Source organism: Myxine glutinosa, chromosome 4, assembly GCF_964187855.1.
Source record: "Myxine glutinosa chromosome 4, kmMyxGlut1.1, whole genome shotgun sequence".
NCBI lineage: Eukaryota > Metazoa > Chordata > Myxini > Myxiniformes > Myxinidae > Myxine > Myxine glutinosa.
Genome location: NC_136264.1, coordinates 102,800,282 through 102,820,150, shown reverse-complemented (window position 1 = coordinate 102,820,150; position 19,869 = coordinate 102,800,282). Strand labels below are relative to the sequence as shown.

The 19,869-nt window shown below is 47.6% G+C and overlaps 1 pseudogene; it reads right to left on the bottom strand.

Annotated features, from left to right (window-relative positions):
* Positions 1 to 17,590: 17,590 nt before the first annotated feature.
* Positions 17,591 to 17,769, bottom strand: LOC144891905 (U2 spliceosomal RNA; annotated as a pseudogene).
* Positions 17,770 to 19,869: the final 2,100 nt, after the last annotated feature.

Sequence of the window (19,869 nt, the reverse complement as noted above, 5' to 3'; positions counted from 1 at the left end):
TTGTAAAAGAATAGGGCTGGGGTAGGCGTGGCTATGACTGTCAACCAGCTTGATGGGGGCGGAGCCGCTAGACACATTTTCCTCAGTGTTGGCGTTATGCGTGATAATGTTATGTGGCATAAAATAATATCAGCAGAAATATCATGTCTCGGGAAAGGCCTTGTTTTTCAGTTTTACATTTGTGAAAATAAAATAATAGCAAGGTACAAGTGCTATACACCGCACATGGGACACGTGATCATGAACCCTCCAGTCGCGAGTCAATGCAAAAGGAAACCACGTGATCAATAAACCATCTCGAGTCACGGTTTCTCGGCGCCAGATTCGCTACGTCGGCTCATCACTTATGCCGTCGTATAAAACAGACTGAACAAGGAATCCAGTCAAATTGAATCTACGATAAATGGAGGTGTGTGTGTGTGTGTGTGTGTGTGTGTGTGTGTGTGTGTGTGTGTGTGTGTCAGTCATACTTTTTCACGTCTATTAATTAATTCCGCACGATTCAAATGTGCCTTTTAACCCTTTAGACTGCCGAGACCCCTTAGGCCTTGGCAGACCCTTCAACACTTGACCCAAAATACCAAGATGACTCAAATCACCCAAAAGTCCCCGAGGACCCAAAAGACCCAGATCACCCCAAAGTCCACAAGGATCCATAAGTCCCCAAGGACCCAAGAAGTCTCTGATGACCCAAAAGCCCCAAGGACTCAGATGACCAATAAGTCCCAATGAACCAAACGTCCCCGAAAACCCAAAAACCCCAGATGACGCAAAATCCCCAGATGACCCAAAAGTTCCCAAGGACCAAAAAGACCCAAAAGTCCCCAAACACCCAAAAGTCATCAAAGACCCAAAAATCCCTGAAGATCCAAAAGTCCCCAATTAAAATTTGGTCCAATGGACCAACGGGCCCCCTAGTTTAATAAATATTTGAACAGACATTTCGTGTTCCTTTCATCTTTGTTTTGGCACACTGCATCGCCTGGAGTGGTCAATGGTCAATTAATTGATATGGGCTCCGCCCCTTTCCTCTGCCCCCACCCTATTGGTTAAAGGGAAACCACATCAGTTATTTTGGGCATTTCAAAGTGCAGGTCATTGTGTGGCCTGAGGCTGGATGAAGACATTACTCTTTGAGAAACGAGCAATAAGACAGAGCTGCAAGATACAGTCAGGGTTACTTAGCGGTTCGACAATATTGGAACATGTGCAGTGTTTGACATTGCTGACGAAGATATCTTGGCACTTTTGCTCCAAGATTGGGTATCCTCTGAGTACCATATCCGATTGTGTTATTCCACATTGTAAAAAATGACAGAAAGAAGTTCATTAAAAAAATTATGCTAAATTAAAAAGGCAATGTGGGAATGACAAACTACAGTCTAAAAAAGGTCCTCAACAAGATAGGGATGATGTTGGTTAAGAGAGTAGCTCACAGTATTGCCGTCACATAACAACCCCGACATCACTGCCTCCAGACTACTGTCGAGAGCTAGGCCTAGCGAAAAGTATTGTTACAGACGCGGCTTTTAGATGTTATATTGACCGAGCGGTGGTGTATTTAACCGCGTCCGAACAGTTACTCCCCGATTAAAACCCGATTCCACCCGACGTTGACCAGATCGCCCCACAGATATTCAATCGGGAAATCTCTAAAGCGACCGAAAGAGAATGAAAAAGAAGAAGAAGAAGAATACGGAGGAAGAACAGATTTTATTATACACACACAAGCAATGGATGGAAGAAGCAGTAACACAGCGAATCGTTAACTTACACTATTCATTCTTACTTAACCCCAAGACAATGAGTAGGACAGGACGTTCACACTTACACAGGGGATATATGCAGGCAGGTAAGGCTTGAGATGGATTGTTTGAGAGGGAGGCAAGGTCGGGAGGCCGCAGTTCGCAATTCCTCGCGGTTTTGGCGGGAAACCCTCCGTCGTGTATCCACTGCGGTAGACGTCACGTGCTGGTTCGGCACACCTGCTCCTCTTCCTGGGGGTGGAGCCGTCTCCCTCCTTTCAGCGCGTCTCTCCAAAGCTGGTTCCCTTGCCGAGTACCTCTCCTCTTTGGCTTGGAGCGTTTCGCATCTCACCGCCTCTTGGTGCAGTCTCTTTGCTCATCTCCCAAGGCCTCTCCAAGTCATCTCCTAAAGCAGTCCCTTACAGTCGCTTTTATCACCTCGAGCGAAATCAAGCCGCCGACTCCGAGGGCACGCCTACCGGGTCACTCACCGCGGTGTTGATTGGCTGTTAGGGCTGGTTCACTCCTTCCCTCTTATGACGAGGTGGAGACACGCCTTTCTTCCCCAACCCTACCTCGTGGCCAATGGTGGTTTGAAGAAAACCGGCCAAAATGCGGAAGGCAATTGGAAGGGAGGTTTTGGGGAAATTGGAAGGGCCTACGCTTATTTTGTTTGATACAATGCAAAGTCAATCTAGTGGGAAACACATATTTAGCCTACATGGAATAAGGAAATACACTATTTAAAAGATATATCGTGACCTGCGTGTAAGTTTCATGGAATTAACTAGGACGCCGACTGCGACCATTATTTACATTAACAGGGTGTTACCGTACTTTTGTAACGTTCACATTGTAACGTTTCCACATTCGTTACACGGCACCCTCCTTTCTTCAGGCCCGTGCTCGGGCCTATTAAACTTTAACTTAGTGTGACACGTAGGTGTAATTCCCTCTACAATTAACCTGACCCTGAGTGTGACAATCTTGAAACACAAATAAGTATGTCCCCCTATTGCATTGCATCCTGTCTAACAGACTCAAGCCCACAGCTAACCGAATTACGGAATTATTCTCAAACTATACATTTACGGTGGGGAGCATTATTTACAATGACGTGATTTCTTATTTACAACGCAACCCAGGACCTGTGTTTTTTTTTTGTTTTTTTTTTAGGGAACAAGAGAAAGAAATTCCTGTTGGGAGGGAGGAGACAGCACGCATTGCATCGATGCACCAGTACCAATACCACCAAAGCACCCAAAAGCACCAAACACCACAAAGCACCACAAAGCACCCAAAAGCACCATCCGGTGCGCAGTCACCATGGTTCATAATAAACACAACAAAACAACTGGTGGTGGTCTTCTCTTTCTCTGCTGGGCCGATGTTCTTCCCGACGTCTTCTGGCTTCATGCGGCCTAGTTGGAAATAATAAAAAGCACAACTTGTGTCCATTTTTATGTAGGGCCTCAGGGGCCAACTAAGGGTGGTCCACCTGTTTGGCATAGGTGCCACCTTACCGAGGTCCGCAAGCAAGATTCCCTGGCCACTATGGCCGGTCTCCAACAGAGGTGCCCTGCCCCAGAACCTGGGGTCCATCAAGTGGTACTTGGCCGCAGAACAGCGGTCCATACAGTGGTACATCAACGCAATGCATGCTGGTTCTGGGAATCTCGGGCGCACAATGGCCACCTCACGCACGCTCCCATCGGCACCGAATGGCGCACAGGTCATGTGGGAGACAAAAGAAAGACAATTGAGCGAGGGGTAAGGTCACAAGGGTACACGTCAATAAGGCAATGCAAGGTGAAATGCGTACGGAGGGCGAAGTGAGAAAGCTCGTCCCTACCGTACGTCACCCCCCTGTCACCTACCCTACCCTTACCCCATATGTACAAAAATCTACCCATTTACAAATTCGTCACTACTGTCACGTCTTCCCCATATTTTCCCTATACCAAATTCGTCACCACAATCCCTCTACCTCAAAATTTGCCATCACCAATTCATCATCAATCCTCATAAGGAGGGAGAGATGGAATTACGCACAATGTCACACCCACGTCATGATGCGTCTCACAATCCAAACATTTGCATCATAAAAAATAATCAAAACATGGCATGGTGTGGAGTACCTGTCACCTCAGGTGAGTGGATGCAGATGGTGCGAGGAGATCCTTCATCCTAACTATTTTCTAAATGACTTTAACACACTTTACACTACCCGGGGTCTCTCCCTGCCAATCCATTGGCCAACTTACACGATGGGTTCTAAAAACCAATTCCCATTGACCAAACTGTGGTGCTTCTCAATTTGGGGTCTCACTCCCCCGATTCATCTCCCGGTGCCCTCGCACAATTTCTGGGCTGCGACGTCTAGCTCTCCCAACAGGTCTACCCACCTGCACACCTCCACCACTGTAGTTGCCACCCGAGCTTACCTAGCTCCTCACCCTAACCTAACTAACTGGGGACAGCCCCTCTCCTGGCTCTGTCACCCCACTCGGTGCCCTCTGGCACTGAGCTACCCGGGTCCGTCCTCCGGATCCTCGGGCCCCATCCACAACAACTACTACCGGCTCCCAGAGCCCACCTGCGGCCTCACCTGGCCGACATCCTCACAGTGGTGGAGTGCCCAAACCAACTACACACACTAACAGGCTACACGCCCAGCCATTTCCACAACACTAATGCACCCATCCACATACCATTCTGCCACCCGCACCACAGATGCCAATATCCAACCACAATTTACCTGTACCCTCTACCTAACACTTACACTACCCGCCCCGGGTATCCGTGATGGGGGTCCACTCTTCCCCCATTCACACCTTCGCACCATCCACTCCACTCCACAATTTCCACCATTCTCACTCCACGACCATCCATTCCACTACTCCAGATATTCCACACTACCATTTATTCCACACAGCCACATACACCTGTTGTTGCACACCTGTGCCCTCACACCTGGTGCCACCTGCACCCTCCTTTCTTCCTGGACCATTTGGTCAACACAACACGCAATCACCACTACTTCCTCATACACTGCTCCACACACCTGTTCAGTTGCACACCTGTGCAATCACACCTGTTCAATCACACCTGTTCAATCTTCAAACACACGGCATCATCTCAGCTAACTACTCCCTTCTGAAACTTGCGCTTCCCAGTCGTCCCTTTAAACTATTGCGCTCCCACGTCATTATCATCCACACTAATCTACCTGCGTCCCCCCTACAGGTATCAGTCACTAACTAACCTTAACGTCACCTAATGTCATCTTCGCTAGATCCCTACAGTATAACCTAACCCACCCGGGCTAGTTTTCACTGCCATACACCCCATAAGCTATAGCGCATTTGCCCCACCCTGTGAGGGATGGTGGATTTGCCATCCCACCACATCGGGGGTCTCTCACTATAAATTTTGCTCGTCCAAATTCCAACCAATTCAAAAATTTTCCATTTACTGCCAATTCTACCCATACCGTCATCAAATTTTGCTTTTTTCTAATTTCGGGGCCAAAACACTATCCTCATCACCCGTCTACTTATTACATCCTCTCGGTACGCCAATTCACGTCTACAGCCCGGGTTCGTACAGCCGAGCAATGAACGCGGATTCTTTTGTGCCGGCGGCTGGATGCGTCCCGCATTCGGGGCAGGGGCGGGGGCTTACCCGGCCCGAGATCCCACGCACCACCTCGGCGTGGAGCCATCCAATGTCCCGATCTCGACCTGCCGGCACGTCTCAATAGAAAGTGGTCGCCATGACGACCCGTCCTATCGGGCTGCCCGCTCCGCCTAGTGGAGCCCGGACGCGGCCGTTCCACGCGAGGCCCAGCGTGGATCGCGCACGGCGGTCCTTTCGAACCCGCCGTGGCTCGGATCCCCGCTGGTTCTCGCGGCACGCGAAGCCCGGCACGCACCGAGGGCCCGATTCGGCTAAAAGTCGACCTAACCGCTGCTCCGTTTAACGTCGATGCTTCACCTGCATGCTTACACCCCGCAGCCCGTTCCTTGCTCACACATCCAGCCGTCTCCATGCTCCTCGTACCTTTCCTTACACACCTCGGTACACTCATTCCACTCCCAGCCTTGGTCACACACCTGACCACCGAACACTTTGGCACACATTCGTTGGTCGCACACCTCACCAACACACCTCTTCGCGCCCCCTCCTCGGTCACTTCCTCTGTGACAATCACAGGTGTGCTCTCATTCGCACACCCAACCACGTGCCTCACTACCAACTCAAATGTGCCTTCCCACACACGCTCTACCATTCCAGGTGTGCATCCTTCCATTCCAGGTGTACATCCTCGCTCACCTGTCATAACCAACTCACGCTCCGTTTCACTCTCACTACTCTCACCTCCATTCTTGACCGCGCACTCACCCTTACTCTCGACAGCACACTCTTTCCTCATGCACCCGTCCGTTACACACCTTTCTCGCGCATCCTCTTGCGCACACTTTTTCGTTACTTCCTCCGTAACACTCACCACACCGCGCTTCCCTGTTCTCCCTCGCACACGCGCTACGACCGACTCACTCCTGACGGCACACTCACTCCTCGGCGTGCACTTTTTCCTCACACACCCCATGGTCGGACATTCTCGCACACCTCTTTCTTAGCACACCAGACCTGTCGCACACTTCACCAATGGCCTTTCACGAACACCCGGATCCAAACCAATCCCCAAGCCGACTGAAGCTTTCCTCACATCATATACATTGCCACTCACCTCCGTACCTCGTCTCCGCACCTCCTTTGCCACCTGCAAACTCTTTATTTGGTTAGTGAGCATCACATTATGAGTTGAGCACCGACCTTGCACATATTCCATCACCTCCTCCTGGATTTCTCTTTTAGTTTCTGTTCGTCCCTTCTTAATTTCACTCACCTCTTCTTCCACTTCCTCTAATTTTTGTTTAACCTCTTTTATTTCTCGGTGCGTCTCCTCAAGTTCGTCCTCTAAGGCTACCGTGACCGTCTCTATGTGCATCCTCACCTGCCGGTCCTTTGTCTCCATTATCTCTGTCACCTCGTCCACCCTCATTGTCAGTTCCTCACGTACCATCTGACATTCCTTCTGTGTCGCTATTAATTCATTTTTTATGTCCTTTTGTGTCGCTTTTAACCCCCCGATTATTGCAGTGTTCTTTTCCACTTGGTCCGCTAGTTCCCTTTTGTCCGACTGTCAGCTGTTCTACTCCCTTCGTCAGATCCTCTATTCCCCCCTGTAACCTAGCCGTATTATTCCTCACTTCTTTCTCCATACGCTTCTCACCTCGCTTTACCTCCTCACGTAGCCCAGAGACCTCCTCACTTACACCTCGTCGTATCTCCTCCATCTGGTTCCCCATCTGTTCGATTTCCCAGGCGGATTGCTCCCCTATTTCCCGCAATTTGTCTTCCATCCTATTTTCTAACCCCATTAACCCATTTTTCACCCCCTCTAACCCATTGTCTAACCCCTCAAATTTAGCTTCTAGCCGTTCCCCCATTTCTCCCATTTTGCCCCCCATTTCGCCCCCCAATCGCTCACTATCAGCCCTCGCTCCGTCCCTCATTACCCCCATTTGGCTTCCCATTACCCCCAATTGCTCACTCTGAGCATCCATCCGGTTCCCCATTACCCCCATTTGGCCCCCTATCCTGTTTTCCATCCCTTTGAAATTATCGTCTGTTTTTACCATAAAGGCCATCATCTGTTTCATAAACAGGTTCAAATCCATTGGCATCTCGGGTTCGACTACCGCGACCATGGGCGTGGCTAAATTTAGTGCCGCTGTAACCACGTGCGCGAGAGCGCCATTTTGTGCACCTGATACTCCCTCAACCGCCTCCTCATTGCTCCCCTCCATTTGATCCTGGGTTACTCCTAAACCCTCTATCTCTCCCACCGGCATCCCGTCGCCTTGACCAGCCATGGCGCGATTTCAAAGTTCAGGTTTTGTAAAACAAAACAAATTTCGGCCGCTCCAAATTTTTGACCAAATTTTTTCTAGATGTTTTTTTTTTTTTTTTTTAATTTGGTTCGGGCTCCGAATCCCACTCCCAGACACCAATTGTTACAGATCGCGGTTAGATGTTGTAGACCGAGCGGTTGGTGACCGCGACCTAACAAACTTACCCGATTCCACCCGAACTTTGGCCGTATCGCACCACAGCTGCTCAATGAGGGAAAAGACAAAAACGACCGAATGCAAAGAGGAAAAGGAATAAAACGAGAAGACGGACAGAAGAGTGACTGGGTTTATTATTATTTACACACAAGCAAAAAGCAAGCAGTCACGTTTATTTACAACACATAAGACGCAGGTGACACAGTGCAAATTTTAGCTTATCTACAGACTTAATTAACCCAGGACAGAACAAACAAAAGACACTGACTCACGCGGGGAATTGCAGGAATGGCAGGATGTGGATGGCTGGAGGGAGAGGGAGGTCCAAGGGGGTCCCGCAGCACAACCGGCGCGTTTAGCAGCCGCCGTTCAGGCCAGGCCCCACGCTGCTGTTTTGGCTGCTGTTTTGGCTGCTGTTTTGGCTGCTGTTTTGGCTGCTGTTTTCGTCGCGTGCTTTGCCAGGCCTTGTCCCACTCGTCTGGTCCAAACCCTCAACTCTTTCTTGTTTCTCTCACTCCTCAAACTGTCGCACTCAGGGCCGAACGATGCCCAGCCGCTCCACCGTGGCGAACTCCGCTTTCGCCACGGCGAGCTTCGTGGGGTCGAGGCGGCGTGCCCGGGCGTAGACTGGTGGTCCGACGGTGGGGATATGGTGCTCCACCCCGTGTTTGATGGCCACCGCCGAAAAGGTGGGCCGCGTGAGTGCCGGGAATCTGGCGAGGAGGCAGGTAAACTCGTCCGCTGCCGGAAGCGTGCAGACTAACCTCGCCGGGACGGAACAACTCAGCAAGCCGCTCGGTGAGCAGCTCAGCGAGCTGCTCAACGAGCCGCTCAGCGAACAAGTGAGCCAGCTGAAGGTTTCAGCCTGGACGAGATGTCGACGCTTAACGTCCACCAACAGCCCATGCGCACAAAGGGAGTCCGCACCGAGCAGGGCCATTGGCACGCTGGCGGTGACGAACGACCATTTGAAGCGCTGCCCTCCGAACCGCAATGAGAGGCAACGCTTCCCGAATGTGCGGATAGGTGTTCCGTTGGCAGCGAGCAAGGCGGGGCCCCAGCCCACGGCTCGCTTGTCGGATGCGGAGGCAGGGAGGACGCTTACCTGCCCTCCCGTGTCGCACAGAAAACGACGACCAGACAAGGTGTCCGTGACGAACAGGAGGCTGCCGGAATGGCCGACGCTCATGGCCGCAAGTGAGCGCCGGCCCGGTCGTTTCCCGACCCGTCGAAAGAACACGGCGGGCGGCACGTTCTAGCCTTGCGGCCGAACCTGGCATGATAGTAGCACCAGGTTTGCGGTGGTGGCGGCGGCGGTGGTGGTGGCAGTAGTGGGTGGGGCGTAGCAGCGGCCACGAGGGAAGCACGGGGCGCTGTAGCCTCCGCACCGGGATCCACTACGGCAGCACCGTACACCGACTGCGTGTCGCAGGCCGCGAAAAATTTGTCGGCCTCTCCGGCCAGGGCGCGGGGTTCTGTTAATTTCGAACCGGCCAGCGCGAGCCGCACCTGCACAGGTAGCTGGCAGAGGAAAAGCGCTCGGAATAGGAAATCCGGGCGCTGGTCTTCAAGGAGGGACAGCATAAAATCCATCCGAACGGACGGTCGTGTGTCGCCGAGGGCGGGAAGGTCCAGGAGGCGGTTGGTGCGTTCGACCTCCGTGAGCCCGAACGTGGCGAGGAGGAGACGTTTGAGCGCCGCGTACTTGTGGTCGCCCGGCGGGCGCCGAAGGATGGACACGACGTGGACGGCAGTGCCGGGCCCGAGGGCGGCGACCACGTGGTAGTACATGGTCTCGTCCGCCGTGATGCCCAGGAGCTGGAATTGAGCTTCGGCCTGCACAAACCAAACGTCGGCTTGTGCTTCCCAGAACTCCGGGAGTTTGACGGCGACAGCGTTGGTAGCCATGGCGCGTTCAGGGGTCAGCAACGGCTGAACAGTCGAGGTCACCAGTGTGGTGCTGTGCACACACGATTCGTTTGCCAAGAAGGTACGCCACAACGCGTTGTACAAACTGAAATGCTTTATTAACAGCTCGCACGTAAGCACTGGGCGGGCTCGACTATCGAGCCCGCATATATGTCCCGAGGCCACGCCTTGCCCCTGGGCGTGGCCGGTCGGCCGAAAGGCGGGGCATGTCCACAGTTCCACCCTGCGCCTCTTGACGCCTTCGTTCCGGGCGTGGCCCGAGCTGCGCTTCCACGCCCGGACGCTCGCGCCACCCGCTGGTGCGCGTAATTATTGCCCACTGACAATGTGTCCGCCACATTATCTTCTTTTTAAACTCACTTTGGCTACCTATGAGACCGACCTGGTCTGTTCAGATGATTGTCGAGGAAGGGATCACTTTTCAGTTCTCCAGACCAATGCAAAAGCAAAATATAGCGAAAAAACGCGATCGGTCAAACCCGGGAATTCATCTTCTTGTTCATAATAATAATAATAATAATAATAATGATAATAATAATAATAATAATAATCTTCCTCAGACGGCATTTTTCCGAGCTGCCTCGATCAATGGCAATGATTCTGCTACCATTTGACAAAGTTTTACTTCCTGCAACATCCTTTGGTATTATAATTCTCGTGGCTTGAAATGATTCCTCAAAAAGTACACAAAACGACATTCCTTTGTAAGAGAATAGGGCTGGGGTGGGCGTGGCTATGACTGTCAACCAGTTTGATGGGGGCGGAGCCGCTAGACACATTTTCCTCAGTGTCGGCGTTCTGCATGATAATGTTATGTGGCATAAAATAATATCAGCAGAAATATCATGTCTCGGGAAAGGCCTTGTTTTTCAGTTTTACATTTGTGAAAATAAAATAATAGCAAGGTACCAGTGCTATACACCGCACATGGGACACGTGATCATGAACCCTCCAGTCGCGAGCACTGAACTATAACACTACGTGGAACGGACAGTCTGCGAACACACACACAAAAGGCCCATAGGCAGTGAGTTTTACATGAAGCCACGGGATCGCAATGCATTATGGGATTTAGTCACGCAAAAAGCGTATTGCTTTTGTATCGCTGTGATTGAACGACGTACACATCTTGCAAGATTTATATAGAGATTTCTTTCATAATTGCACATTTGTTCTTAGTTGTTTCACTTCGGTGACATGATACTAGAGTAAAACAGAATGCCATCCTGTTCTGCAATCAACTGCACGAATCGAGATGTTCGTGAAAATCGCGAGAAAGGGTTGACATTTCACAGGTAAGGAAACGCCAATTTACAGGCAGTGTAGTCCCAACCATATATTTTGGTGTTTGTTGTGTGGAGAATGGTAATCAAAGAAGGAGAGATGTGACAAGTTTAACATGAAATCACACCATTTTCTGGTGTACAAAACAATATTGATGTCCGTAGTTTTGTCTGAGAAAGAATTAAAATTCAAGAACAAAAAAAATGTATACCAAGTTTCATTTCATTCGACAAAACAATAATGGAACAGTTGAACTTGCTGTCGGGCTGTCTGGCGTGGCGCTGGCTATAGTCTATATATATTTTTTTAGCCTAAAACAGCTTTTTTCAGACAGTCATTTTACAATAAGCTCCATCCTAGTGAGAGTTGCCGCACATGGAATGTCTCTAGATTTAACAAGCATACCATTTTTTTCCCTTGTCACCCTTTTGTCACTTACATGTAATCACTTTTTTTTTCAGGTTTCCACGATGCAACCCAGATCGGTTGAGGCAATGGCTGATAAACATGCGGAGGGACAGATGGATGCCAACAGCCAGGTCTGTGCTATGCTCCAAGCACTTCACAGCACAAAGCTTCCACACGTTTGGACTGCGTGTAAAGCTCCGTGATTCTGCTGTGCCAACAATATTTGACCTCCCTCGTCATCTCCAAAAGGTATGTTGTATTCACATCTGTACATTTAAATCCAAGTTGCTCTGAGTGTACACTGTTCTATTATTAATAATTATATCAAACTTAGACTAAGAAATACAGGTAGAGTACATTGTGACATGTACAGTATATATGTCACATGTGATTCCATCTTTGATATTGTGTGTCTTGATCAGGTTTTGAGGTACTAAGACAATCCTTCACATCAGAAATAATTGATGCAATTGGTGAGGTGTAAAACAAAATTAAATTTCATAATGAATTTTAGTAACACTTTGGAATAAAGCCATTGTTTAAGGGATGACAATTTTCACCAAAAGAGGCACCTGTCATTAGACGGCTGCAATAAAATAGTTTTAAAGAATTTATCTTTATATCTGATGACATTGTCTATTTGATTGTCTTAGTCTCTTAGACAACTAATGTATTGAAAGAGATCACATTTTGGGAACATTTATGTTACCTGCTAATGCACACTGGCAGAAATTCTGATTTTGTTTGTGTGCACACAAATGGGCAACCAATGTAAGACCTTCTGGTACTTTGTGATTAAAATACTAATTTATGAAATTTACTAGTTCCTATAGTGATTACAGCAATTTTAATTATTAGCTTCTGCAATGTACATCACTGTTTGCATGGAATTACCCTTTGAAATTTTGTTTTTTGTTTTTTGTTTCAGAAAGTGAACAACCGGAAATGCCCAGCAGTCCGCATTTCTACACCACCTTTAAGGGAACCAGATCTTCATTCTTGCCCATTGCCACAGCAAAATGCCCCTGTTGACCCGCTGGCTGAGCACAATTATGCTACAATGGACTCTCCGAGGAAATTGAAGCACAAGTTAGATAAGTCCATAGAGAGACTGGAAATATGTCAAAAGAAAATGAAAGTAGTGCATCAACGAACACGCCGTTTTAAGCGGAAGGTAGAGACCCTGAGAGGTGTCATCAATGAGCTACGGAATGAAAACCTGATTTCCACCAATTGCGCGGACTTGCTTGATGGCACCATTGATGGCATACCTAAAGATTTGATGACAAGAATCGTTGAATGCAAAAAGGGAAAGGGATCATCTGCTTATCCTGAGGAGCTGAAGTCCTTTGCACTCACACTACAATTCTACTCGGCAAAGGCTTATGAATATGTCAGAAAAACTTTTGACTTGAGCATACCCCACCCACGCCAACTTCGGAGATGGTACAGTAGGATTGATGGTGATCCAGGTTTCACGAAACAGGCATTCTCCTCACTAGCAGGAAAAGTGACCAGAAACAGAGAAACTGGAAAGGAGACTATCATCGCCTTGATGTTGGATGAGATGTCTATTCACAAGCATGTGGAATTTGCTGAAGGCAAATATCATGGCTATGTAGATGTTGGAAATGGTGCAACAGATGATGCCACCCCATTAGCTAAAGATGCCCTTGTTCTCATGGCAGTCTCAGTGAATGAATCTTGGAAAATACCATTAGCATATTTCCTCATAGATGGAATGACGGGAGCAGAAAGGGCAAATTTGGTTCTGGAATGTCTGTTGCGACTGAATAACATTGGTGTACGTGCTGTGTCATTAACGTGCGATGGGCCATCCTGCCATATTGCAATGATGAAGGTACTAGGAGCAAACGTGAACATCAATGGAATGGATCCTTCATTTCCACACCCAGCTGACCCTTCCGTGCGCGTATATGTGATACTTGACGTCTGCCATATGCTGAAACTACTTCGCAATTCATTTGCAGATGGTGGGATTTTTAGAACGCAGGATGGTCAAAGTGTGAAATGGACATACATTGAAGAGCTTCACAAACTTCAAGGATCTGAAGGACTCCGACTTGGGAACAAGGTAAAAAATGCCCACATTCAGTGGAGAACGCAGAAAATGAAAGTGAACCTGGCAGCACAAATATTCAGTGCCAGTGTTGCTGATGCTCTGCAATATTGCGAAGAAAAACTTCAACTTCCACAATTCCAGGGCTGCAGTGCAACTATAGAGTTTCTTCGGCATGTTGATTCAGCCTTCGATGCTTTAAACAGCAGAAATCCGTTTGGAAGGGGGCTGAAAGCACCATTGAAAGGGGACAACCATGCATCCATTCAACAACGATTGCATGATGCTGAAGTCTTCCTTCTCGGTCTCAAAGATGGATCTGGTAGGAAAATGTGTGAAGGACCAAGAAAGACTGGTTTTGTTGGCTTCGTTGTTAGCATCAGAAGCATTTTAAACATGTATCAAGAACTTGTCGCACCAACCGATGCCCCACTCAAATACCTACTAACGTATAAATTCTCTCAGGATCACATTGAATTGTTCTTTTCCGCCCTCAGAGCACGTGGAGGATTCAACAACAACCCCACTGCAAGACAGTTCAAAGCTGCATACAAACGCCTGTTGATGAGACATCACATAAAAAATGGCACTGGGAACTGTATTCTTCGTGATGACACAGCCATTCTTCACACTGAGAGCGTCAATGATGTCACAACTATGAACATTACTCGAAAGTATGATCTCATTCCCAGACAACCCAGCAAGACAGATCATGACTACAGTGACATGCCACATATTGAGCCCTTATCAGAATATAAGGATGCGGCTGTCAACTACATCAGTGGATACATTGTGAAATCTCTTAGGCTGCATATGGACTGTATGGAATGTGCCAATGCAATGTCATCTTCTGATGGCAATGCTCATGACTTTGTCACCATGAAAGATCGCGGGAGGCTGCAGAGGCCATCAGCTAGCGTAGTATCTGTATGTAGAGAAACAGAGAAATGTTTCCAGCGACTTCTAAGAATAACTCAAGGAAAGCTTCCTCAAGGCCGTGGAGTGACATCTGCTATCTCTTCCTCAGTTCTGGAGAACACAAGCCACATGAACTTATTTCCTCAGTTGCACCGTCACCAGTTTGATACTACAATTGACAACAACCACATTCACAGCCTGATCAAGAAAATTGCATCACGGTATGGACAGATCAAGCTCTACCACTTAGGAAGGGTAAAAACAGATGCTGCTACCGGGCCCAAAGTAAGGAAGCTCCTAGCCAAAACAATTTTGTTTCGTCATCAGTAGACATGGACTTTATATTATGTAGAAAATGATAATAAATTGGATTTTTTTTTTTATTAGCATACAACATCCAGATATTTCAAAGACATGTATGATCTTAATGATAGTGAAAATTATTGTCACTGGTAATTTTTTTAATAGTATGAAGCTTTGACACTTGACTGTGTACAGTAATTTACCTTGTTATTTGTATAACTACAGTTGAAAGTTCTTGCCTCACTCTCATCAGCTCATTTCTGAAATGCAACATATTTGTTACTGTATACACTGTACAGAAAATGTTCATGTACCTATCATGGACATTTATGCATGTTTACTCACTATTATATCTATGTATGTGTACATGTATGAAGTATATGATGCAATTTAAGCGCTTTGTTGTGCTACACTTCCTTTAATTTTTTTTGACATGTTTATTGTAATTTGCTTTGTGTGTGAATTATGGACAGTATGCCACAAAATTACCTAAACTCGACCTTGATAGCCATGTTTTGCCTTGTATTTTGTGCAAGTACAGTGTACATTACAGTATTAGTCATGTGTGTAACATTGATAATCATGGATTCAATATTTTTAGTACGTTCTTGCGATGAAAATAATGGCAAAATTTATCTTGGAAAACTTACACCTACCCACAAAGGCTATGGGGGCATTCATTTTTCTGGGTGCATACGATAGGGGGCGCCATACATGTCGGTGGCTTCAGCGGATCACGGGCACCGTCCGTTCCACGTAGTGTTATAGTTCAGTGTTATAGTGTTATAGTTCAGTCAGTAGTGTTATAGTTCAGTGGTCGCGAGTCAAAAAGGAAACCACGTGGTCAATAAACCATCTCGAGTCACGGTTTCTCGGCGCCAGATTCGCTACGTCAGCTCATCACTTATGCCGTCGTATAAAACAGACTGAACAAGGAATCCAGTCAAATTGAATCTACGATAAATGGAGGTGTGTGTGTGTGTGTGTGTGTGTGTGTGTGTGTGTGTGTGTGTGTGTGTGTGTGTGTGTGTGTGTGTGTGTGTGTCTATTTAGCCTAGTGTGTCATACTTTTTCACGTCTATTAATTAATTCCGCACGATTCAAATGTGCCTTTTAACCCTTTAGACTGCCGAGACCCCTTAGACCTTGGCAGACCCTTCAACACTTGACCCAAAAGACCCCCGAGGACCCAAAATACCAAGATGACACAAATCACCCAAAAGTCCCCGAGGACCCAAAAGACCCAGATCACCCCAAAGTCCACAAGGACCCATAAGTCCCCAAGGACCCAAAAAGTCTCTGATGACCCAAAAGCCCCAAGGACTTAGATGACCAATAAGTCCCAATGAACCAAACGTCCCCGAAAACCCAAAAACCCCAGATGACGCAAAAACCGCAGATGACCCAAAAGTCCCCAAGGACCAAAAAGACCCAAAAGACCCAAAAATCCCCAAACACCCAAAAGTCATCAAAGACCCAAAAATCCCTGAAGATCCAAAAGTCCCCAATTAAAATTTGGTCCAATGGACCTAGTTTAATAAATATTTGAACTGACATTTCGTGTTCCTTTCATCTTTGTTTTGGCACACTGCATCGCCTGGAGTGGTCAATGGTCAATTAATTGATATGGGCTCCGCCCCTTTCCTCTGCCCCCACCCTATTGGTTAAAGGGAAACCACATCAGTTATTTTGGGCATTTCTATGTGCAGGTCATTGTGTGGCCTGAGACTGGATGAAGACATTACTCTTTGAGAAACGAGCAATAAGACAGAGCTGCAAGATACAGTCCGGGTTACGTTAGCGGTTAGACAATATTGGAACATGTGCAGTGTTTGACATTGCTGACTCAGATATCTTGGCACTTTTGCTCCAAGATTGGGTATCCTCTGAGTACCATATACCATTGTGTTATTCCACATTGTAAAAAATGACAGAAACAAGTTAATAAAAAAAATTATGCTAAATTAAAAAGGCAATGTGGGAATGACAAACTACATTCTAAAAAAGGTCCTCAACGAGATAGGGATGATGTTGGTTTAGAGAGTAGCTCACAGTATTGCCGTCACATAACAACCCCGACATCACTGCCTCCAGACTACTGTCGAGAGCTCGGCCTAGCGAAAAGTATCATAAGCTCCTCTATATAATTTCTGCAAAAGTATAAGAAGCTCCTCTATAATTTCAGGGACTTCCTGCAGTTTCAGTTTTCTTTCCTACTTTTCTTTTTTATCAACATAGAGTAACCAATCACAAATGGACATAATTATATAATACTGAAATTAGAGATGTTCATGCAGTTTGTAAGAAGTTGATGATCATGCACTGATATTATAACATTATACTCGGATTGCTAATTTGTACAGTCTCAGTGTGTGGCTACACTACAAGAGTAATCAAGTACTGTTGTAACCAGTGAAATGTTTGTAGAGGCTTGAAGCAATGATTGATGAATTGTAAATGAGGCAGTGATGTAGGGATTGTTATGTGACGGCAACACTGTTGTCGACTCTCTAAACCAACATAATCCCGATCTTGTTTAGGACCTTTTTTAGACTGAAGTTTGTCATCCCCACATTGCCTTTTTAATTTAACATAAATTTTTTTTAACTTGTGGCGAATAATTATGAGTGGGAAGATTTATTAGAGAGGAAGAACCCACAAACCACTGCACAACTTCCCGATTCACTCATCAGAGTTTTCAAGTTTAAATATTTCTCTCCAGTTGTAAAAGCAAATCTTGTAGTTTCTCCTTAAGGATCTTTTCTTTGTTTTCCAGGTCCCCCCAAAGGGGATGCACCGTTCCCGGAGGTACTGCAATACCGGGTCGATACGTGGAGCGGACGGAGCAAGCCCCTAATCCAACTCCCGATACCAAAAATCCATTTAATAGACTAGTCCCGCATTGCGGGACATATCAGCTATTAAACTGATAAGACCAGATTTATTAAAAAATTTAAAAATCAAAACACAACGTTTAAAAAAAAAAAAAAAAAAGTTTCCCCCACAAAAGGGGTAATCAAATATAAAATAGAAAGAAGAAGGGACCCTGGAAATTTCCAAAAAATCATCCAGGGACCAATAAGGGGCACAAAGCCAGGTTTAAAAAGCGGGGCCAGTCTCTTATCGGCACTCGCTCCTCGACCTTTTGGCCGCCAAGATTCAACGATCCACACATCCATCCATTCACAGTAAACAGAAAGAAACTCATGTGAATAAAAAACAACACAATTTAAAACAAACATCAACAAATCCAAGACCAGACAAGACAATCAGGCTCCCTCGGCGTACTGACGGTGGCCCGACATATGTTCAATGTATATATCCCGCGATCCCTTGATTGCGTCAATACAGCACAATTTTCTCATCAGTCTGCGGTAAGGTCGTGAAATCTCCAGACGATTCAGGGCAGACTCATTGCCTGCGAACCACGACCCCAACGCCCCGACCACAAACCCACACACCTGGACGTCCTTGCCCTCCGCTGCCAATGCTCGGCGCAACTCTGAATATTTTTCTTGTTTGGCCGTTGCACAGGCAGTGAGGGAATCAGGGCCATTGTCAAAGGGGACAGCCACATCCACAATGGTGATCTTGTTTCCCTCCACCACAGTGATATCAGGTCTTTCACGTGGGGAGGGATCACCAGGGACGTGTTGGTCAACAAAGACTTCCCCATGACAAATGGCCTTGACCAGGCGGTTCTGGATCATGTTCTGCCGGCGACGGATGGGCATCATGCTCGGGAGACAGTGGTCCACAATGTGTGCCAGAGTCTCTCGAGGATAGTCACACCGCCGGCACTTCATTGGGCAGGAGGGGTTCCACCGGTGTATGGCAACATTCGTAGGCAGACAGTTGAGGCTCGCCCTGTGAATGAAGCGCCAGTCGCAAAAACGCATGAAGGATCCCGCGCGAATCCATGAGGAGTCGTTGGCAAACCTATCTCCCTTCAGGCAAGCGGCCACCTTCCCTTGGTCTGGCATGGCAAGCAACTGTTGGGCAAACTTCTCTCTGGTCCAGCTCCTCAGTGCAGCGCAGATTTCACCCACGCCACACTCCTGGGACTGGGCCAGAGAGACCACTGGCTCGCCTGAAAGGGCGCGGCTGATAGTTATTTTCAATCTTCTCGCCGCAGCCCTCGCCCTTGACCATAGGGTAGAAATTTGGCCGCTATTCCCAGAATTCGCCAACAGCCCCTCCATAGAGCCAGACAAGAACTTGTCTACGTCTGACTCCTCAGGGTCGCGGTGGATCGTTCGGCGGACGACCGACAAGAGTTGCTGTGAGGCAATGCTGCGCAAAGAAGGGTCTTTTGAGGCCAGAATCCGCACCGTCTGAACGATGGTTTGGATATCTGCCTCAGACCCGGGGTGCTGCAACCCCAACCCGCCAACATCTCGGCCCGCGAATATATAGTTATTTGTTGCGCGGACAGGTAGTTGGCAGATTTCTTTGGCAGCAGCGACAATCACAGCAACCAACTTGTGGACGTATTTCTTCGGGACGCCCCCCCGCGCATCATGCGAATGACAAACAGGGTTGAATAAATGTTTGGATGTTGACAGGCTCGCCATGGACTTTAACTCCGTGGCCTCCCGCTGCTGCTGAGGCCTGCACCGCGCGCACAATCAGCTCAATGGTCAGATTGAACAGGATCGGCGATATGGGGCAACCTTGCTTCACCCCAGACTGGATCGGGACCGCGGTCGTCGGGCCCTCGTCAGTATTAATGTTCGTAGACGCGCCGGTATAAACATCCCGGAGCAGTTGGATCAGCTCCGCCGAAGCGCCCATCGTGGCAAATATTGCTCCATGAGGAACACTCCCAAATGCATTACTAAGGTCCAACCAGGCAACAAACACGTTCTTTTGGTTGCGCCTGGTGTCCGCCTGCTCTTTTCCACGACAATCACATCTATGATTGACCGGCGACGATTCGCGAAAATTCCATCGAAATGTCCGATCTTTCGGCGCCTCCATTGCAGCTCTGCATCTTCATTGATATCCTGGTATTAAACAATCCTGGTGTGATGTATATATTTTGTTTATCTTGAGAGAAATATAG